Here is a 23,865-nt window from a genome sequence, read left to right as displayed (position 1 = left end):
ACTTAGCATACCACAAAATCAGTATACATGTTTTTTGCCCCATCCCCAGCACACTTTTTAAATTAATGTATTATTTACAAACAGTAAAAAAAGAAAAAAAAATCACCCTCTTTAGTGAGTTCCACAAGTTTTGACTAATGTACAAGTCATGTTATATTCAAGATATAAAAGTTTCATCATTCCACAAAATTTCTTTACGTCTCTTTATAGCCAAACCCATCTCCCAACTCCAGGCCCTGTTCTTTAGTCCCATGGTCTTTCCTTCTCAAGAGTATCATATAAATGGAATTACACTGTAGGTGGCCTTCTTCCCTTTAGCGTACTGCATTTGAGAGTCACCCATGCTGTTGAGTCTATCAGTAGTTCTTCCCTTTATAGTGCTGTGTAATATTCCAGCATGAACGTGTTAGTTGCTCAGTTGTGTCTGACTCTTTGCAATTCTGTTGACTGTAGCCCGTCACTCTCCTCTGTCCATGAAATTCTCCAGGTAAGAATACTGGAATGGGTTGCCATTCCCTTCTCCAGAGGATCTTCCCAATCCAGGAATCGAACCCAGGTCTCTCGCACTGCAGGCAGATTCTTTACCATTTTCACCACCAGGGAAGCCCATTATATGATATACCAGTTTGTCTATCCATTTAGAAATTGAATTTCCAGTTTGTAGAGATTATGAACAAAGCTGCTATAACCATTAAAGTACAGGTTTTTGTGTGAACATGTATTTTTATTTAACATGGATAAATGAAATGGAGTGTGATTGCTGTGTCCTACGGTAAGATATATTTAAGAATGTAAGTCACCACTTGTTTTCCAAAGTGGTTGTACCATTTTGCACTCCCATCAGCAAGGTATAAAAGTTGAAGTTATTCTGAATCCTTATCAGTATCTGACATTAGTGATTAAATTTTTTTTAGTTATTCTGACGGATATGTAGTGGTATCTTACTGTGACTTTAATTTTCTCTTTCCTAATGATTAATGATGTTGAACTTCTTTTAGCGTGCTTATTGTTACCCATAAATCTTCTTTGGTGAGGTGCTATCTAAATCTTGCTCATTTTTAATTGATTGATTAAAAGTTTTTTTCTGCTTATCATTAAGTTTTGAGACCTTATAATATTTCTGTGTACAAGTCCTTTATCCTATAGGAGATGTGCAAGTACTTCTTCCCAGTCTGTGGCTTATCTTTTAATTCTTTTAACTGTTTTTTAAAGAGCCAAAATTGGTCTTCCCTGCGGGTCCCCTGCACACCAAAGATGGCGGCCGTGGCGGGAAGGTTGCTCTGGGCTTCGCTCTTCCGACGTGTGAGTGCCATTCCTTGGGGCATTTCTGCCTCTGCAGCCCTTAGGCCTGCTGCTTCTCGAAGAATGTGCTTGACAAATGCATTGTGGTCTGGTTCTGATCAAGCAAAATTCTCCTTTAGCACCAGTTTCTCATACCATGCCCCCGCCGTCACCCAGCACGCACCCTATTTTAAGGGTACAGCTGTTGTCAGCGGAGAGTTCAAAGAAATTAGCCTTGATGACTTTAAGGGGAAATATTTGGTGCTCTTCTTCTATCCTTTGGATTTCACCTTTGTGTGTCCTACAGAAATTATTGCTTTCAGTGACAAAGCCAATGAATTTCATGATGTGAACTGTGAAGTTGTTGCAGTGTCGGTGGACTCCCACTTCAGCCACTTGGCCTGGATAAACACGCCGAGGAAGAATGGTGGTTTGAGCCAAATGAACATCGCACTCTTGTCAGATTTGACCAAACAGATTGCCCGAGACTATGGTGTGCTGTTAGAAGGTCCCGGCCTTGCACTACGCGGTCTCTTCATAATTGACCCCAATGGAGTCATCAAGCATCTGAGCGTTAATGATTCCCAGTGGGCCGAAGCGTGGAAGAGACCCTCTGCTTGGTGAAGGCGTTCCAGTTTGTGGAAACCCATGGAGAAGTCTGCCCGGCCAACTGGACACCCGAGTCTCCTACAATCAAGTCCCATCCAACTGCTTCCAGAGAATATTTTGAGAAGGTAAATCAGTAGACCGTCCAGTGCACACCTGCAGCTTCCCACACCAGAAAAGAACCACAGTGGGAACTCACTTGTAGCTTTTCAAAGATTAGTATTTATAGCAGGCAAAAAAAAACCAAACCCAATGATGCTTATATTCATAAATAGTATTACTCTAAATGTTTTGTTTTTGTAATGTTGGCCAAGGCTTTTAAAATGTTTTCAGTTACTAACGTCATGAGTCCAAGGCAAGGTGTGGATGGATGGCTAGTTTCTACAGAGTGTGTATGTAGTTCAGCTGTTTCTTGGGTCATGTCTTCAATGGGAAAAGGAAACAACTTTTTCCTCAGCCTTACTTGAACCTTTGTGTATACTAGAGTAGTACGACAGGTATTGAAAACTTCTGATCAAGGGTCCTGAAATTTTCCTCTTGAATTTCTTTGTATTAAACTGAATTTTCTTTAAAGAACATAGTTTTAAGTTGTTAGTATCAGTGGCCTAATTTAACACTTGGCAATGAATGTATGGTTGAAGGAAATGTGAATCATGTTTTTTTAAAAAAAACACAGTGGCAAAGTGACTTAACTGATCATGCATGTTCCCCATTCCTGAGATTTATAGTTTATATAGTTATTTTGCTTACTTTGTTAGCTGACTTAGTGTCAGCATACATTTCTAATATTGATTGGGTATAATTAGAAAGGATATTTATTGAATCCAGGGATTGCAATATGAATTTGAATCATTCATGAATTTGAATTATTGTAATTATTTTCTTTCTTGAAGTGTTTCATGAAAAAAATATAATAAAAAATAAACATATTTTAAAATAAAGAGCCAAAATTCTTAATTTTTAAAATGTTCCATTTATCAGTCTTTTTCTTTAATGGACTGTGCTTTTTCTGTTGTAAGAAATCTTTGCCTAACTCAAGGTCATAAATATTTTCTCCTTTGTCTTATTTAAAACTTCTGTAGTTTTAAGTTTCACAATTAGGTCTAATTCATTTTGGGTTAATTTTTATATGTGGCAGAAGTGCAATGTGAAGTTTACATTTTTGCATGTGTGTGCACATGCATGCGCATGTCCAACTCTTTGTGGCTCCATGGACGGTAGCCTGCTAGGCTCCTCTGTCCATGGAATTTTCCAGGTAAGAATACTGGAGTGGGATGCCCTTTCCTAGAATACAGGTTAATTTGGCTATTTATCATTTCAGTCAAATATTATTTCCATACTAACTTGCAGCAAAACTGGTATAAACACAATGTTTCAGGCTCATCTTGTGCTTTCCCTGACCCATCCCTCAATCAGCCATTTCTCCATAGCTTAGTTTCTCTTAGTGGGAAATGGTATTTAGAAACCAAACTGTATACACTAAGTATGTTCATGACTGGTGGGATATCACTTTCTAGGTTCTTTCAGCTAATGGAGCTGGAGAAAAATGGAAATTTCATATGATTCAATAATAAACAGACAAGAAAACAAATAATGTATGTAGGGATATTGGTTCATGATGCAGATGAAGAAGACCCTGAACTTACCTCCCTCCAGATACACATGGAACCTACAGCTACATGAAGAAAAATTCCCTCTGCAAGAACCCCAAAAGTAGCTCAGCAACTCGTACATACTGGGCTAACAAGAAAAAAAATCACATCAAAATGAGGAGAGGTTGCACATTTTACAGCAAATCTCACTCAGGGAACAACCACCAACAATTAGGAGGGCACTCACAAATATAAGCTTCTTCCCAAGGAGAAGAGGATTCAAACCCCATACCTGGCTGCTGCTGCTGCTAAGTTGCTTCAGTCGTGTCTGACTCTGTGCGACCACATAGACGGCAGCCCAGCAGGCTCCTCCATCCGTGGGATTTTCCAGGCAAGAGTACTGGAGTGGGGTGCCATCGCCTTCTCCACCATACCTGGCTACCCAACTATTAAGACCTGGACCTGAGTGAGACATGGGCCCCCAAAACATCTAGTTCTGAAAGCTAATGGGGCTTTTGTCCATGAGACACAAACTGAGAAACATTTCTTAAATGTTGGCACGAATTCACTGAGGCTAATCTCCCAGGGCACATTCAAGTTCTTCTGTGTAGTTCAGTTCAGTCGCTCAGTTCTGTCTGACTCTTTGCAGCCCCGTGGACTGCAGCACGCGAGGCCTCCCTCCCAGAGTTTACTCAGGCTCATGTCCATCGAGTCGGTGATGCCATCCAACCATCTCATCCTCTTTCATCCCCTTCTCCTTCCGCCTTCAATCTTTTCCAGCACCGGGGTCTTCTCAAATGAGTCAGTTCTTTCCATCAGATAGCCAAACTAAAACTAAAGTACTGGAGTTTCAGCTTCAGCATCAGTCCTTTCAGTGAATATTCAGGACTGATTTTCTTTAGGATGGACCAGTTGGATCTCCTTGCAGTCCAAGGGAGTCTCAAGAGTCTTCTCCAACACCACAGTTCAAAAGCATCAATTTTCGGCGCTCAGCCTTCTTTATAGTCCAGCTCTCACATCCATACATGACTACTGGAAAAACCATAGCCTTGACTAGATGGTCTTTGTTGCAAAGTAATGTATCTGCTTTTTAACATGCTGTCTAGGTTGATCATAACTTTTCTTCCAAGGAGCAAGTGTCTTTTAATTTCATGGCTGCAGTCACCATCTGCAGTGATTTTGTAGACCCCCCCAAAATAAACTCTCTCACTGTTTCCACTGTTTCCCGATCTATTTGCCAAGAAGCGATGGGACCAGATGCAATGATCTTAGTTTTCTGAATGTTGAGCTTTAAGTCAACTTTTTCACTCTCCTCTTTCACTTTCATAAAGAGGCTCTTTAGTTTTTCTTCGCTTTCTGCCATAAGGGTGGTGTCATCTGCATTTTATCTGAGGTTACTGGTACTTCTCCCAGCAATCTTGATTCCAGCTTGTGCTACATCCAGCCCAGTGTTTCTCATGATGTACTCTGCATATAAGTTAAATAAGCAGGGGGACAATATACAGCCTTGACGTACTCCTTTCCCTATTTGGAACCCATCTGTTGTTCCATGTCCAGTTCTAACTGTTGCTTCCTGACCTGCATACAGATTTCTTAAAAGGTAGGTCAGATGGTCTGGTATTCCCATCTCTTGAAGAATTTTCCACAGTTTGTTGTGATCCACACAGTCAAAGGCTTTGGCATAGTCAATAAAACAGAAATAGATGTTTTTCTGGAACTCTCTTGCTTTTTCAATGATCCAACGGATGGTGGCAATTTGATCTCTGGTTCCTCTGCCTTTTCTAAATCCAGTTTTCTGTGTAAGGGGCCATTTAATTATCTTAAACCTCTGAACTGAGGGTCAGGCATCTAATGTAACACATGTCTTCAAGGGGAGGGGCAGACTAAAATACTCTCTAAAGACTGGAGACTGTTAAGTGCCTTCTTTGTATTATCTCTCTATTTTGCTCCAGGTCAACTGTATCCCTTGCAAAGGACCTTGTGCACATGACTGGAGCCCTGGTTTTGGCCACTGCCAACCAGGGAACATCCCTTAATCACCTAGCTCTCATGGGCGGCAGAGCCCCTGATCACAGGCCCCCTGAAATGAAAAAATGAAATGTTGATCGGTGAGTCATGTCTGACTCTTTGTGACCCCATGGACTGTAGCCCACCAGGCTCTATCCATGGGATTCTCCAGGCAAGAATACTGGAGTGGGTTGCCATTCCTGTCTCCAGGGTATCCCTCCGACCCAGGGATCGAATCTGGGTCTGCTGCATTGCAGGCAGACTCCTCACCTTCTGAGCCACCAGGGAAGCCCTTCACAAGAAAAAACTCCTCCAAAAGAAAGTGAAGACATGGAGGGAAGGATGGAGGGATGCACCAGACAAAGCCTGGGAGGAGGATGTTCACAAGCACATCCTAGAAAGTCATGCCTGTCAAGGGAGAAGCCGGCCAGAGAAAGCCATGACTAAGAGGAAACTGAGGGGCTTCCCAGGTGGTGCAATGGTAAAGAATCTGCCTATCAATGCAGGAGACACAGGTTTGAATCCTGGGTCGGGAAGTGTTACAAACCGAGAAACAGTTTTTACTTAGCTACCCCTCTTCCTCCCCAAGGGCAGAGAGAAGAGGCAGCAGACAGAAATGTCCAGTCCTTCCAAGAAAAAGGCCTATTATCTGATTATCATCATAGCTGTAGCCTCAAGGGGTTGGGTTGTTTTTTTTGTTTTGGCATTCAGAACATATTTTGTAAACTTTTACATAGATACCAAAGACAGGTAAAAAGACACTACAAGAAAATTACAAATATCCTTTACAAATACTGACATAGAAATCTTGAACAAAATACAAGCAAACCAAAGTAGTACATTAAAAGGGTTATACACTATGACCAAGTGGGATTTATTCCTGGAATTTTAGAATGGGTCAATAGACAAAAATTAATCAATGTGGTATGTCACCTTAATAGAATGAAGGAAAAAAACTCCAAATCAATTCAATTGATGCAATAAAAGAATAACAAAATTCCACATCTTTTTATAATAAAAACACTTAATGAACAAGAAATAGAAGGAAACTATGATAAAAGCCATATATGAAAACCCCACAACTAACAACATATTTCATGGTGAAAGACTAAAAGTTTTTCCTCGAGAATTACAAATAGTGTCCACTTCTGACACTTCTAGTAAATATTATACTAGAGGTTCTAGGCAGAGCAAGTAGGCAAGAAAAAGAAATAGACATTCAAATTAGGAAGAAGTAAAGTTATCCCTCTTCACTGACAACATGATTTTACATGTAGAAAATCCTAAAGATTACACACATGAAGAAGAAGTGAAGTCGCTCAGCTGTGTCCAACTCTGCGACCCCATGGACTGTAACCTGCCAGGTTCCTCTGTCTATGGGATTTTCTATACAAGAATACTGGAGTGGGTGCCATTCCCTTTTGCAGGCAAGGGGTGGACTTCTGATTAAACACCTAAGGTGGACCTAGGGCTTCCCTCATGGCTCAGATGGAAAAGGAATCCACCTGTATTATGGGAGACCAGGGTTCGATCCCTGGATTTGGAAGATTCCCGGGAGGAGGGCATGGCAACGCACTCTAGTATTTTTGCCTGGAGAATCCCTATGGACAGAGGATCCTGGTGGGCTAGAGTCCAAAGGGGAACAGAGAGTCAGACACTACTGAGCGACTGAGCACAGCACAAGGTGGACTTAACATATACACAAAATATTCCACCCCAAAGCAACAAGATATTCTCAAGTGTACATGGAATATTCTCCAGGACAGATCATATGTTAGGCCACAAAAGTCTTAAAAAAATTTACGAAGACTGAAGTAATATCAAGCATCTTTCCCACCATAACAGTACTGAAGTACAAGTTAATCAGAAGAAGAAAACTAGAAAATTTACAAATATGTGGAGACTGAACAACAGTGCTAATGAACAACCAAAGGGTCAATAAAGAAATCAAAGAGAGATGTAAAACAAATCTTGAAGGATTTCTTGGGTAGTCCAGAGGCTAAGCCTCTGCGCTGCCAAAGCAGCAGGTCCATGTTCAATCCCTGGTTGGGAAACTAGACCCCACAGGCCACAACTAAAGGTCTGTACGCCACAACTAAGACCCAGTGCAGCCAAATAAATACATAATAAATATTAAAGAAAAACACAACTCTTGAAACAAATCAAAAAGCAACATACCAAAACTTACGGGATGCCACAAAAGCAGTTCTAAGAGGGCTGTTCAGAGCAATTAAATGCCTACATTAACAAACCAAGAAAAATCTCAAATAAATACCCCAACTTTAAAACTGAAGGAATTAAATAAATTCTAAGGCCAAAGAAGGAAAAAAGTAACAAAGATAAGATTGGAAATAAATGAAATACACACTAAAATGACAAAAGAAAAGGCCAATGAAACTAAGAATGGATTTTTAAAAATATAAACAGAACAAAGCTTTAGCTAGACTCAACCAAAAAAGAGAAAAATAAAATAAAATTAAAAAGGAGACATTACAAAGATACCTCAGAAACACAAAAGATCGTATGATACTACTGCAAACAATTATATTCCAATAAATAGGACAACTTAAAAGAAACAGATGAATTCCTGGAAACACATATCCTACTACCAAGACTGAATCGTGAAAAAACAGAAAATCTGAACAGCCTGATTACTAGTAAGAAGACTGAATCAGTTAAATCCTCCTAACAACAGCAACAAAACACACAGAAACAGTTGGCTTCACTGGTGAATTCTACCAAACAACATAGAAGAACTAATACAAATCCTTCTGAAACACTTCCAAAAAACAGAAGAGAAGGAAAGTACTCAACACATTTTATGAGGTCAGTATTACCTTGATACCCTTACAAAATGATGTAAGGACACTACAAGAAAAGAATATTACAGGCTAATAACTCTGATGAGAAGAGATGTAACTATCCTTAAGAAAACATTAACAAACTAAATTCAATAATACACTAAAAGGACTGTATTTTATGATCAAGTAGAATTTATTCCAGGGATGCAAGAACGGTCTAACATGTGTAAAATCAATGTGATATACCAGAACAACTATATAAAGGATAAAAGCCTAAGATCATCTCTTCAGATGAAGAAAAATCATTTGAAAAAGTTCAACATCTATTTACAATAAAAACACTCAATAAAGTGGGCAAAGGAAAGTACCTCAATATAATAAAGAACACTGACAACAAGTCCACAACTAGCATCATATTCAATTATGAAAGAATGAAACAGCTTTTCCTCTAAGATCAGGAACAAGACAAAAATGCCTTCACTCACTGTTTTCATTCAACATAACACTTGAGGTTATAGTCAGAGTAGTTAGGCAAGAAAAAGAAATAAAAGCCATCCAAATATAAAAAGGAAGAAATAGAACTGTCTCTATTTACAGATGATATATAGTAAACCCCAAAGATTTCATCAAAAAAAGCCAGAAATGATAGATTTAGTAAAATCAAAATTCTGCAATCAGCTGTGCATCTATATATTAATAACTATCAGAAAGAGAAATTAAGAAAACCATTGTATTTGTAGTAGCATTCAGTTCAGTTCAGTCGCTCAGCCGTGTCCAACTCTTTGCGACCCCATGAATTGCAGCACGCCAGGCTTCCCTGTCCATCACCAACTCCCGGAGTTCACTCAGACTCACGTCCATCGAGTCCGTGATGCCATCCAGCCATCTCATCCTCTGTTGTCCCCTTCTCCTCCTGCCCCCAATCCCTCCCAGCATCAGAGTCTTTTCCAATGAGTCAACTCTTCGCATGAGGTGGCCAAAGTACTGGAGTTTCAGCTTCAGCATCATTCCTTCCAAAGAAATCCCAGGACTGATCTCCTTCAGAATGGACTGGTTGGATCTCCTTGCAGTCCAACGGACTGTCAAGAGTCTTCTCCAACACCACAGTTCAAAAGCATCAATTTTTTGGCGCTCAGCCTTCTTCACAGTCCAACTCTCACATCCATACATGACCACTGGAAAAACCATAGCCTTGACTAGACGGACCTTAGTCGGCAAAGTAATGTCTCTGCTTTTCAATATGCTCTCTAGGTTGGTCATAACTTTTCTTCCAAGGAGTAAGCGTCTTTTAATTTCATGGCTGCAATCACCATCTGCAGTGATTTTGGAGCCCAAAAAAATAAAGTCTGACACTGTTTCCACTGTTTCCCCATCTATTTCCCATGAAGTGATGGGACCAGATGCCATGATCTTCGTTTTATGAACGTTGAGCTTTAAGCCAACTTTTTCACTCTCCTCTTTCACTTTCATCAAGAGGCTTTTGAGTTCTTCACTTTCTGCCATAAGGGTGGTGTCATCTGCATATCTGAGGTTATTGATATTTCTCCTGGCAATCTTGATTCCAGTTTGTGTTTCTTCCAGTCCAGTGTTTCTCATGATGTACTCTGCATACAAGTTAAATAAGCAGGGTGACAATATACAGCCTTGATGTACTTCTTTTCCTATTTGGAACCAGTCTGTTGTTCCATGTCCAGTTCTAACTGTTGCTTCCTGACCTGCATAACTATCAGAAAGAGAAATTAAGAAAACCACTGTATTTGTAGTAGCATTGAAAATAATGAAATACCTAGGAATAAATTTAACCAAGGAGGTGAAAGACCTGTATGCTGAAAACTATAAGATGCTGATGAAAGAAACAGAAAAAAAATACAAATAAATGAGAAGCTATTCATGCTCATGGACTGGAAGAATTAATATTGTTAAAATACCCATAACTACCCAAATACTACAGATTCAATGCAATAAAAATAAAAATTCCAATGGCAATTTTCATATAAATAGAACAATCCTATTTGCAGGATTTGTATCAAAAGATCCTGAACAGCTAAAATAATTCAGAGAAAGAAGAATAAAACTGAAGGCATCACACTTCCTGATTTCAAACTATATTACAAAGCTAAATTAACCAGAACAGTATGATACTAGCACAAAAAACAGACACATACATGAACAGAGTACTACTTAGTCATTAAAAAGAAGGAAATTCCGTCACTGAGACAACACAGATGCATCCTGAGGGCATTATACTTTATGAAATAAGTCAGAAAGACAAACATCACATGATCTCACTTACACATGGAATCTATCAAAAAAAAAAAAGAGACCAAAATAAAAACAACACAGAAACTATAGATACAGAGAACAGACTGCTGGTTGTTAGAAGTGTAGGATGGGGAAGGATGAAATGGTGAAGTTGGGCAAAAGGTACAAACTCCTAATTATAAAATAAATAATTCCTGTGGATGTGATGTAGTATGGTGACTATAGTTAATGATACTGTGTTGCATATTTGAATTTTGCTAAGAGTGGATCTTAAAAATTCTCATCACAAGGAAAAAAATCTGTAACTATGCGTGGTATAAGTATAGATGATAACTAGACTTATTATGATTATTTTACACTGTACACATAAATCATTATGGTGTACATCTGAAACTAATATAATGTTATATATCAACTATATCTCAATAAAAAAGTACTGGTATGTAAAATTTAGAAATATATAAATGTATACTATAATTCTAATCCAATGCCATATGGCTATTCTTCATCTTCCCTCATTCTATAGTTCTCATCTTTCTTAAAAGAGCTTCTACTGTTTCCAATAGCATCAATAGCATAATTACTCATTTGTTCAAATACACAAGACACATGATATAGTTCCTCCCAGTTCTATTGATTCCCTGCCAACTTTTTTTTGGTAAGCCTTTCCACACACAGATGGAGTTTAAAATAATTGTACCAAAAAAAAAAAAAAATCCTTATGTCCATCACCAAGAATCTAAAAGTAGAACTTTGCTTTCTCATGTCTCCATTCAAAACATTCTCTTCTTTTACCCACTCATCATTGTTTATCTGGTTTCTTGAAAGAGTGCCAGAGAGTTCAGTTCAGTTCAGTTGCTCAGCCGTGTCCGACTCTTTGTGACCCCATGAACCACAGCACGCCAGACCTCCCTGTCCAACTCCCAGAGTCCACTCAAACCCATGTCCATTGAGTTGGTGATACCATCCAACCATCTCATCCTCTGTCATCCCCTTCTCCTCCTGCCCTCAATCTTTCCCAGGATCAGGGTCTTTTCCAATGAATCAGCTCTTCGCATTAGGTGGCCAAAGTACTGGAGTTTCAGCTTCAGCATTAGTCCTTCCAATGAACACCCAGGACTGATCTCCTTTAGGATGGACTGGTTGGATCTCCTTGCAGTCCAAGGGACTCTCAAGAGTCTTCTCCAACACCGCAGTTTAAAAGCATCAATTCTTCGGTGCTCAGCTTTCTTTATAGTCCAACTCTCACATCCATACATGGATGTGAGAATGGAAAAATCACTGGAAAAACCATAGCCTTGACTAGACGGACCTTTTTTGGCAAAGTAATGTCTCTGCTTTTTAACATGCTGTCTAGGTTGGTCATATCTTTCCTTCCAAGGAGTAAGCGTCTTAATATCATGGTTGCAATCACCATTTGTAGTGATTCTGGAGCCCAGAAAAATAAAGTCAGCCACTGTTTCCCCATCTATTTGCCATGAAGTGGTGGGACTGGATGCCATGATCAGTATTTTATCAGTATGATAAAAGACAAAGGCTGGAGAAGTACTCCAAATTAAAGGAGAATAAAGAGACATGGCAAGTAAATGCTATGCACAATTATATACCGGATTCTGAATTACAACTGAAAACAACTGTTATGAAGGATGTAATTGACACAATTAGTAAAATGTGATTATGAACTATGTATTAGATAAAAGTATTGTAGTGATGTTAAGATTCTGAAGAAAATTTCCTGGTTCATAGGAACTATACATTCTGAAATATTTCTGAGTCACTGGTTAAAATGTAACTTTTTATCAAAAAACTGAGAAAAAATATCTCTGTGTGTATATAAGAGGGAAAGACAGGAGGCAGGGAGAGAGGCAGAGAAGGAAATGTGTCAGAAATCAACTTCTGATGAACATGGGTGAACCATATTAGTGCTTTTGTAAAATCTTGCAATCTTCTTTAAGTTATCACCTACCATGCATAAGATAAATAATAAATATATGTCCTGCCTTGGGAAATATTAAGCAATTTTTATAATAATCTACTTTGGTAGCAAAAACTTAATGTTTAATATGAATAAATTTCTTGAAACTAGGAATAAAACTATCATATGAACTGGCAATTCCATATACCCTGAGAAAATCGTAATTCAAAAACATACATGTACCCCAATGTTCACTGAAGCAATATTTGCAATAGTTAGGACATGGGAGGAGCCTACATGTCCGGTGACAGGTGAATGGATAAAGAAGCTGTGGTACATATATACAATGGAATATGACTCAACCATAAAAAGAACAAAATTGGTCAACAATGGTGATGTGGATGAAGCTAGAATCTGTCATACAGAATGAAGTCAGAAAAATAAGATCTGCAGGAGATCTTCCTGACCCAGGGATTGAACCCGGGTCTCCCGCTCTGTAGGCAGACACTTTGCCGTCTGAGCCACCAGGGAAGTCGCAGTGAGTGAGACCCAGGTTCAATCCCTGGGTTGGGAGGATCTGCTGGAGAAGGAAACAGCAACCCACTCCACTATTCTTGCCTGGGAAATTCCATGGACAGAGGAGCCAGGCGAGCTATAGTCCATGAGGTTGCAAAGAGTCAGACCTGACCTAGCAATGAAACAACAACATGCCACTTACTAGCTGCTGCGTAACAGTAGAGAAATTATTTAATCTCTTTGAGGGTTAGCTTCTTTGATAACTGTATATGGTCTTTCACAAGGTAATTGAACAGATTAAAAAAGATAATATACTTAAAGTGCTTAGTACAGTGATTTGTATAAAGTGGGCACTTGGTAAGGATTAACTTTCTCAAAATAGCCAATGATTATAGCCTAGCTTAATATTGCATATCAGAAAAATTCTGAACAAAAAATGGAATTAGATGTGAAAATCGAAATTCAACAATTACTAGAAGAAAACAAGGCTGAATTTCTTACTGTGTTTAAAACCTGGATGTGGGAAAGCTTTTCTAATGATCCAAAACCAGAAGCACAATACAAACAAAAACAAAACAAAAATTTGACTATATGAAAATATGGACATTTGTATGAATGAAGTTGGGCTTCCCTGGTATCTTGGCTGGTAAAGAATGAGCCTGCAGTGCAGGAGACTTGGGTTTGATCCCTGGGTTGGGAAGATCCCCTGGAGGAAGGCATGGCAACCCATTCCAGTATTCTTGCCTGGAGAATTCCAAGAACAGAAGAGCCTGGCGGGCTACAGTCCATGGGGTTGCAGAGTCAGACACAACTGAGCGACTGAGCATAGTGCATAATAAAAGTCATCTTCATATGCAAAGTCCAGAGTCAAACTACAGAATCCATAAAAACACTATTAGGACTGTTAAACATCATATTCTAATGCATATACATGGAATCTAGAAAAATGGTACTGAAGAATTTATTTACAGGGCAGCAATGGAGAAATAGACATAGAGAATAGACTTATGGGCATGGGGAGAGGGGAGGAGAGGGTGAGATATACGGAAAGAGTAACATGGAAACTTACATTACCATATGTAAAATAGAGAGCCAACGGGAATTTGCTCTATGGGTCAGGGAACTCAAATAGGGGCCTGTATCAACTTAGAGGGGTGGGATGGGGAGGGAGACGGGAGGGAGTTTCAAAAGGGAAGGGATGTATGGATACCTATGGCTGATTCATGCTGAGGTTTGAGAGAAAACAACAAAATTCTGTAAAGCAATTATCCTTCAATTAAAAAATACATTTTAAAAAATGTGCAATGATATGAAAAGGCATCTCACAAAAAATACACACGCATACCTTGAAGATATTGCTGGTTCAGTTCAAACCACTGTAATAAAGATAATATTGTAATAAAAAAAAAAGATTATTAGGTTTACTGAGTTCAGTGAGACTTGCACCATATTAGATCAGTATACAAAAATCAAGTGTATTTCTATATACGAGCAATAAACATACATATATGGATTTTAAAATTCCATTTACAATAAAACTGAAAGAATAAAAATGCCTAGGAATATGTTTAACAGAAGAAATACAAGACTTACATATTGAAAACCATGGTTAAAAGAAATTTTAAAAGAACTGAATAACTAGAAAGGCATCCTGTGTTCATGGGTCAGAATCTTAATATTGTTAAGATATAACCCTCCCCTAGTTAATCTATATATATTTTTTCTTTTGGTCAAAATTCCAGTTGTCTTTTTTGCAGAAGTCAACAAGATAATCTTAAAATTCATATGGAAAAAGCAAGGAACTAAGAATTAGCCAAACAGTTGAAAGAAGCCAAAATAGCCAAACTTAGAGGCATTGTATTTCAGTGTTCAACACGGTATGCTACTGGGATAACAACAGACATAAAGTTAATAGGTATAAAAGAGAAATAACAAACTAACAAACCAATGAAAAATATTTGCAATTTGTAAATGGCAAATCTTCTTAATATATAAGGAACACTTAAAAATAAGGGGGGAAAAGACTAACAATCTGATAGAAAAATGGGGGAAAAGTATGGACACTTAACAGAAAAAGAAAATACACGTGAAAAGATGCTCAACAATTTTGCCTATGATGAAAATGGAAATGAAAACTCCCTGGTGAGTTTCACACCTATCAACCTGATAAAAAAAATTTACACGTTTGACAATATAATCAGCGCTGTGGGAAATGAGAACTCTCTGACATTTCTAAAAGGACTGCGAAAGGAATAACCACAACAGAAGGATAATTCAGCAATGTTTATAAAATTATATATTTACTTACTACTTTACTAAGTAACTCTACTATGAACTTACCCTCACAATCGTATCAAGCATCGTATGGCCAAGGTTTTGGATAAAGCATTATGTATGGTACAAAGCTTAGAAACAATTGAAATGCCCTTTCCCAAAGGAGGCTCGTTGGATAGACCATGATATATCTATATATTTAAATACTATAAAATTAAGAAAGACAATATGGATGTATACAAAATGTTCACAGAAGCATTAATCATGACAGGCAAAAGTGGAGATAACCCAAACATCTATCAATGATGAAAGGATAAATAAAATGTGGTATATGGTATATCCACAACTGAGTATTACCTGGAAAAATGTAAAAAAGGGGAAAGAAAAAGGCAAAAAAAAAAAAAGAAAAAAGGAATGATATATGGTATGGCATATGTAAACCTTGGAAATGATATGGTAAGTATAACTGTTCCAAAGGAACACACATAGCATGACTTCAACATGAAATGTCCAGAATAGGCAAATCTATAAGGGACAAAAAAATCTATGCTAAAGCCTTTCATTGTGTGGATCACAACAAACTGTGGAATATTTTTAATGAGATGGGAATACCAGACCACGTTACATGTCTCCTGAGAAACTGGTATGCAGGACAAGAAACAACAGTTAGAAGTAGACATGGAACAACGGACTGGTTCCAAATTGGGAAAGGAGTACATCAAGGTTGTCTATTGTCACCTTGCTTATTTAACTTATATGTACAGTACACCATGCAAAATGCTGGGCTGGATGAATCACAAGCTGGAATCAAGATTTCCGGGAGAACTATCAATATTCTCAGATATGCAGATGATACCACTGTAATGACAGAAAGTGAAAAGGAACTAAAGAGCTTCTCGATGAAGGTAAAAGAGGAGAGTGAAAAGTTAGCTTAAAACTCAGTCTTCAAAAAACTAAGATCATGGCAACTGGTCCTATCATTTCATGGCAAATAGATGGGGAAAATTAGAAACTATGTCAGATTGCATTTCTTGGGCTCCAAAATCAATGTGGATTGTGACTGTAGCCATGAAATTAAAAGACACTTGCTCCTTGGAAGAATGGCCAAGACAAATATCAAAAAAGCAGAGATATCACTTTGCCAACAAAGGTGTGTATCATCAAAGTTATGGTTTTTCCAGTATCATGTATGGATGTAAGAACTGGACCATAAAGAAAGCTGAGCACCAGAGAATTGATGTTTTTCAACTGTGGTATTGGAGAAGACTCTTGAGAGTCCTATGGGCTACAAGGAAATCAAACCAGTCAGTCCCAAAGGAAATCAGTCAGTCCTGAATAGTCCTTGGAAGGACTGATGCTGAAGCTGAAGCTCCAATACTTTGGCCGCCTTACGTGAAGAACTAACTCACTGAAAAAGACCCTGATCCTGGCAAAGACTGAGGGCAAGAGGAGAAGGGGGCGACAGAGGATAAGATGGTTGGATGGCATCACTATCTCAATGGACATGAGTTTGAGTAAACTCAGGGAGATAGTGAAGGTCAGAAAAGCCTGGCGTGCTGAAGTTGATAGGATGGCAAAGAGCAGAACATGACCTAGTGACTGAACAACAACAACAGGGACACGAAGAATAGTTGTTGCCTAAACCTGGGAGGAATGAGGAAATTAGGGATTAATTAACAAGGAATGTGGGGTTTCTTTCAGGGATAACAAAACTGCCCTGAAACTGACTGTGGTGATGGATGTACAACTCTGTGGATATACTAAAAGTTACTGAACAGATGCTGTAAATGGGTAAACTGTATGGTTAATGAAATATATCTCAATAAATGCTTAGCCTTTCCTAGAACTCAGAGACTTGAAGAAGCAGACTCTGTCTCTTTATTAGTAGCTTAAAAGAAGCAAACCACCACTGAATTCCACAAGCCCAATAAAAAAAAAGAGAGCCTGGATAAGAATCTCAAGTCTCAGATGAGATCAAAGATTTGGTTGCTGTCTTGACTCCCTTTGTCAGACAGAGCAGAAATGTCTAGACTCCTGAAATTCCAGGGAATCTGTGAGATAATAAATGGGTAATGTTCTGAGCTGCTAAGATTGTAGCAATTTGTTACATGGTAATAAAAAATTAATACATGTATATGTATACATTATATATATTTATTTCATGGTTCTGAACAAGCCTAAAAGCATTGTTGCACCTCAGTAACAATGACAAACTAGCAGCAAACAGCATGTCAAGTACCCAGATTTTGATTTCTAACTAATAATTCTCATTAAAAGAAACCAGAACTTCTTGAGTCAAATAACTGATGCAGAATCAGAGGCAAGGAAAGTACAAGGTAAACCTGAAAAACAGCTGCAAAGAAGTAAAAAACAAATACCAAAATAAACAAAAGGACCCAAGTGAATGATACCTTTCTGTCACAGAAAGTAGGGAAACGCTCAAAGATGAATGAGATTATGTTTAAAAGAAACAAGATCCAGCCAAAGTGTCTCCTGTGAAAAAATATGGGAAATTTCAGCATTCTTCCACAAAATGATGGCAATGGATTATGATAGCAATACATTAAAATTTTTATGAATCCATATGATATTCAAAAGGGAAGAAAAACAGAGAGCGTGCAAAGGGAGGAAAAGTAAAAGCTCATGTTCAGAGAAAAGTATCAGCTAATAAGTGTTGAAGAAATGACAGAGTTAGAAAATTACCAGTTAGCAACTAAAAATGAACTCACCACTTTAGGCAATGATCATAATGGATGCAAAAATATTAGATTAAAAAAAAAAGACTGCTAAAGAATAAGCCACAGCCTTAAATATCACGCATGGTTTACTTACTAATTTACAATAATAAAAATATATCTTTATGTTGGAGAGATCTGGTGGATACCACCTTCACCAAATGATCCAATATGGCAATACTAAGCATGTTACATTTGTAATATTCATACCAAGATTTAACCTAAATCTAATTATGAAGAAATAATTTAAAAATTGTGGAATGCAGTACATTCTATAAAATAAGCTCCTTAAAAAGCATCAAATAAATAAAAAACAAAAGATGGGAAACATTCTAGAATAAAATATTAGACATAGCAATCTCATGTAATAAATGTTAACTGTTTGGATTCTAGATTCAAAGAAAACAAAATAAACTGAAATAAAAGACTTTTAGGACAACTGGGAAAATACAAATATGGTTTGTATATTAATAATATTATTGATACACTGCTTATTTTCAACATATGATAATGGTATTGTGATCAGTCAGGAAAGTATCCTAGTTGAAGGGGTTAATTGCTAAAATGCAGAGGGCTGAACGTTTGCAACTTGCTTTCAGAATTTTCAAGGGACAAAAATTTTTTCCCCTGCAAAAATGTGTATGGGTGTATAGAGAGACATAAAGCAAATGTGGCAAAATGCTGATAAATCTGGGTAGGGTATACAGGTCTGGCTGCATGTCTGACAGAGCAGGAAGCCAAGCAGCTGAGGAACCAGACGTCAGACAAGCTGCAGACAGTGATCCTGGACGTCACCAAGACAGAGAGCGTCGCTGCAGCCACCGAGTCAGGGGTGGCAGCCGAGACGAGCTACCCCACATCCAAGGTCAGGGGTGGCGGCTGAGAGGAGCTACCCCATGTCTAAGGTCAGGGGCAGTGGCTGAGAGGAGCAAACCCACGTCCAAGGAGCGGTGGTTGCGTGGGCACAGGAGGGCCTACAGGAGCTACTCCATGTTAAAGTCAGGAGGGGCGACCTCATCCAAGGTAAGGAGCAGCAGCTGTGCTTTGCTGGAACAGCTGTGAAGAGATACCCTACATCCAAGGTGAGAGAAACCCAAGTAAGATGGTAAGTGTTGCGAGAGGGCATCAGAGGGCAGACACACTAAACCATAATCACAGAAAACTAGTCAATCTGATCAAACGAACCACAGCCTTGTCTAACTCAATGAAACTAAGCCATGCCGTGTGGGGCCACCCAAGACGGACGGGTCATGGTGGAGAGGTCTGACAGAATGTGGTCCACTGGAGAAGGGAAAGGCAAACCACTTTAGCATTCTTGCCTTGAGAACCCCATGAACAGTATGAAAAGGCAAAATGATAGGATACTGAAAGAGGAAATCCCCAGGTCAGTAGGTGCCCAATATGCTACTGTAGATCAGTGGAGAAATAACTCCAGAAAGAATGAAGGGATGGAGCCAAAGCAAAAACAATACCCAGTTGTGGATTTGACTGGTGATAGAAGCAAGGTCCGATGCTGTAAAGAGCAACATTGCATAGGAACCTGGAATGTTAGGGCCACGAATCAACGCAAATTGGAAGCGGTCACACAGGAGACAGCAAGAGTGAACGTCGACATTCTAGGAATCAGCGAACTAAAATGGACTGGAATGGGTGAATTTAACTCAGATGACCATTATATCTACTACTGTGGGCAGGAATCCCTTAGAAGAAACAGAGTAGCCATCATGGTCAACAAAAGAATCCGAATGCAGCACTTGGATACTTGGATGCAATCTCAAAAACGACAGAATGATCTCTGTTTCCAAGGCAAACCATTCAATACCACAGTAATCCAAGCCTATGCCCCAACCAGTAACGCTGAAGAAGCTGAAGTTGAACGGTTCTATGAAGACCTACAAGACCTTTTAGAATTAACACCCCAAAAAGATGTCCTTTTCATTACAGATATCCTTTTCATGGCAAAAGTAGGAAGCCAAGAAACACCTGGAGTAACAGGCAAATTTGGCCTTGGAGTACGGAATGAAGCAGGGCAAAGGCTAATAGGGTTTTGCCAAGAGAACGCACTGCTCATAGCAACACTCTCTTCCAACACCACAAGAGAAGACTCCACACATGGACATCACCAGATGGTTGACACCAAAATCAGACTGATTATATTCTTTGCAGCCAAAGATGGAGAAGCTCTATACAATCAGCAAAAACAAGACCAGGAGCTGACTGTGGCTCAGGTCATGAACTCCTTATTGCCAAATTCAGACTTAAATTGAAGAAAGTAGGGAAAACCACTAGACCATTCAGGTATGACCTAAATCAAATCCCTTATGACTATACAGCAGAAGAGAGAAATAGATTTAAGGGACTAGATCTGATAGATAGAGTGCCTGATGAACTATGGATGGAGGTTTGTGACATTGTACAGGAGACAGGGATCAAGACCATCCCCATGGAAAAGAAATGCAAAAAAGCAAAATGGCTGTCTGAGGAGGCCTTACAAATAGCTGTGAAAAGAAGAGAAGGGAAAAGCAAAGGAGAAAAGGAAAGATATAAGCATCTGAATGCAGAGTTTCAAATAGCAAGGAGAGATAAGAGAGCCTTCTTCAGCAATCAATGCAAAGAAATAGAGGAAAACAACAGAATGGGAAAGACTAGAGATCTCTTCAAGAAAATCAGAGATACCAAGGGAACATTTCATGCAAAGATGGGCTCGATAAAGGACAGAAATGGTCTGGACCTAACAGAAGCAGAAGATATTAAGAAGAGGCGGCAAGAATACACAGAAGAACTGTACAAAAAAGATTTTCACGACCTGGATAATCACGATGGTGTGATCACTCACCTAGAGCCAGACATCCTGGAATGAGAAGTCAAGGGGGCCTTAGAAAGCATCACTATGAACAGAGCTAGTGGAGGTGATGGCATTCCAGTTGAGCTATTTCAAATCCTGAAAGATGATGCTGTGAAAGTGCTGCAATCAATATGCCAGCAAATTTGGAGAACTCAGCAGTGGCCACAGGACTGGAAAAAGTCAGTTTTCATTCCAATCCCAAAGAAAGGCGATGCCAAAGAATGCTCAAACTACCACACGATTGCACTCATCTCACATACTAGCAACGTAATGCTGAAAATTCTCCAAGCCAGGCTTCAGCAATACATGAACCGTGAACTTCCAGATGTTCAAGCTGGTTTAGAAAAGGCAGAGGAACCAGAGATCAAATTGCCAACATCTGCTGGATCATCGAAAAAGCTAGAGAGTTCCTGAAAAACATCTATTTCTGCTTTATTGACTATGCCAAAGCCTTTGACTGTGTGGATCACAATAAACTGTGGAAAATTCTGAAAGAGATGGGAATACCAGACCACCTGACCTGCCTCTTGAGAAATCTATATGCAGGTCAGGAAGCACCAGTTAGAACTGGACATGGAACAACAGACTGGTTCCAAATAGGAAAAGGAGTACGTCAAGGCTGTATATTGTCACCCTGCTTATTTAACTTCTATGCAGAGTACATCGTGAGAAACGCTGCGCTGGAAGAAGCACAAGCTGGAATCAAGATTGCTGGGGGGAAAAAAAGATTGCTGGGAGAAATATCAATAACCTCAGATATGCAGATGACACCACCTTTATTGCAGAAAGTGAAGAGGAACTAAAGAGCCTCTTGATGAAAGTGAAAGAGGAGAGTGCAAAAGTCGGCTTAAAGCTCAACATTCAGAAAACAAAGATCATGGCATCTGGTCCCATCACTTCATGGGAAATAAACAGACGGGGAAACAGTGGAAACAGTGTCAGAGTTTACTTTTTGGAGGCCCAAAATCACTGCAGATGGTGACTGCAGCCATGAAATTACTCTTTGGAAGGAAAGTTATAACCAACCTAGATAGCATATAACAAGCAGAGACATTACTTTGCTAATGAAGGTCCGTCTAGTCAAGGCTATGGTTTTTCCAGTGGTCATGTATGGATGTGAGAGTTGGACTGTGAAGAAAGCTGAGCACCGAAGAATTGATGCTTTTGAACTGTGGTGTTGGAAAAGATTCTTGAGAGTTCCTTGGACTGCAAGAAGATCCAACCATTCCATCCTAAAGGAGATCAGTCCTGGGTGTTCATTTGAAGGACTTATGCTGAAGCTGAAATTCCAATACTTTGGATATGCAGACATCTGCATATCTGAGGTTATTGAGATTTCTCCCGGCAATCTTGATTCCAGCTTGTGCTTCTTCCAGCCCAGCGTTTCTCATGATGTACTCTGCATAGAAGTTAAATAAGCAGGGTGACAATATACAGCCTTTACGTACTCCTTTTCCTATTTGGAACCAGTCCGTTGTTCCATGTCCAGTTCTAACTGTTGCTTCCTGACCTGCATATAGGTTTCTCAAGAGGCAGGTCAGGTGGTCTGATATTCCCATCTCTTTCAGAATTTTCCACAGTTTATTGTGATCCACACAGTCAAAGACTTTGGCATAGTCAATAAAGCAGAAATAGATGTTTTTCAGGAACTCTCTTGCTTTTTCGATGATCCAGCGGATGGTGGCAATTTGATCTCTGGTTTCTCTCCCTTTTCTAAAACCAGCTTGAACACCTGGAAGTTCACGGTTCATGTATTGCTGAAGCCTGGCTTGGAGAATTTTGAGCATTACTTTACTAGTGTGTGTAATTTCTAAGACATGCTCAGGTTGGAAAATACTATTATTGTGTTTTTACAGAGAAAAAAATAACTACATGTGTATTAAAAAGTATTACTTCACTTTCCAAATTTCTAGTTTATAATATATCATTGCTATAGCAATGATGATGTAATTTGTAATTTCTACACTTTAAGACATGTTAATTTCCAATTTTCATCACAAAATTATGTTTTCCTATCTCTCCCATGAATTCTGATGGCATTTAGAGCTTGAGACACACATTTCCTAAGGGAAGGCTATATAATTTTCTAGTCTAAAGAACTGACTGGAGGAGTATCTCACAAGTTCAGGTAATGGATTTCTTGCAAAGTTTTCCTGGTAAAATATATATAATGTAAAATTTCCCATTTTAACAAATCTTAAGTGTGTAGCTCAGGGTATTAAGTACATTCACAGTTATACTTTATACAACCATCACTGCATCTATCTAGGGAACACTCCATCTTGTACAACTGAATCTATGTACCCACTGAATAATAACTGCCACCAGCCCCTGGTAACCACCACTCTCCATTCTGTTTCCATGCATCTGACTACTCTAGGTACCTATCATAAGTGGAATGACAGGTACCTAGAATACTCAAATATATCTGGCTCTTCACTTGAAATAATACTTTAAAAATTCATCCATATTGTAGGAGGTGTCAAAATTCCTTCTTTTTTAAGGCTACATAATATTCCATTGTATGAACGGGATATAATTTTTGAAGTATCTTAAATCTTATTTTTTATTAGAATACAGTAAATCATGTTATTAAAAGTCCATCAGGAATATGTTATCACTAGAGGGAGCTAGAACAACAGCTCTTGCCTATTCAATGCCAGATACAAACATATTTGTACATAACCAGGTGGCTTAAGTGGTAAAGATTCCATCTGCCAGTGCAAGATATACAGGATTTCGAGGTTGATCCCTGGGGTGGGAAGAACCTCTAGAGCAGGAAATGGCAATCCACTCTAGTATTCTTGCCTAGGAAATTCCATGGACAGAGGAGCCTGATGGCTTCAGTTCATGGGATTACAAAGAGTTGGGACACGACTGAGCACATAAACACACGCAAGCTTCTATAAAAAATAGAACAGAATGTAAATGTGGTTATGGACTCCTTTCCAATGCTTCTCCATTTCTACGTGGCAGACTGAACTTTCATAAATCATCATAATTCCTGAGACTAAACAGTGATGATCTGATA

General features: G+C 38.8%; 1 protein-coding gene and 1 pseudogene across 2 annotated transcripts in view; one reads left to right on the top strand and one right to left on the bottom strand.

The window, feature by feature from the left end:
• ASH1L (ASH1 like histone lysine methyltransferase) overlaps window positions 1-23,865 on the bottom strand; it is a 179,339-nt gene that overhangs the window by 65,535 nt on the left and 89,939 nt on the right. The window lies entirely within an intron of this gene.
• On the top strand, window positions 1,255-2,294 carry LOC138073757 (thioredoxin-dependent peroxide reductase, mitochondrial pseudogene; annotated as a pseudogene).

This window comes from Capricornis sumatraensis, chromosome 2 (assembly GCF_032405125.1).
Source record: "Capricornis sumatraensis isolate serow.1 chromosome 2, serow.2, whole genome shotgun sequence".
NCBI lineage: Eukaryota > Metazoa > Chordata > Mammalia > Artiodactyla > Bovidae > Capricornis > Capricornis sumatraensis.
This window is presented reverse-complemented; position numbering and strand designations above follow the sequence as displayed.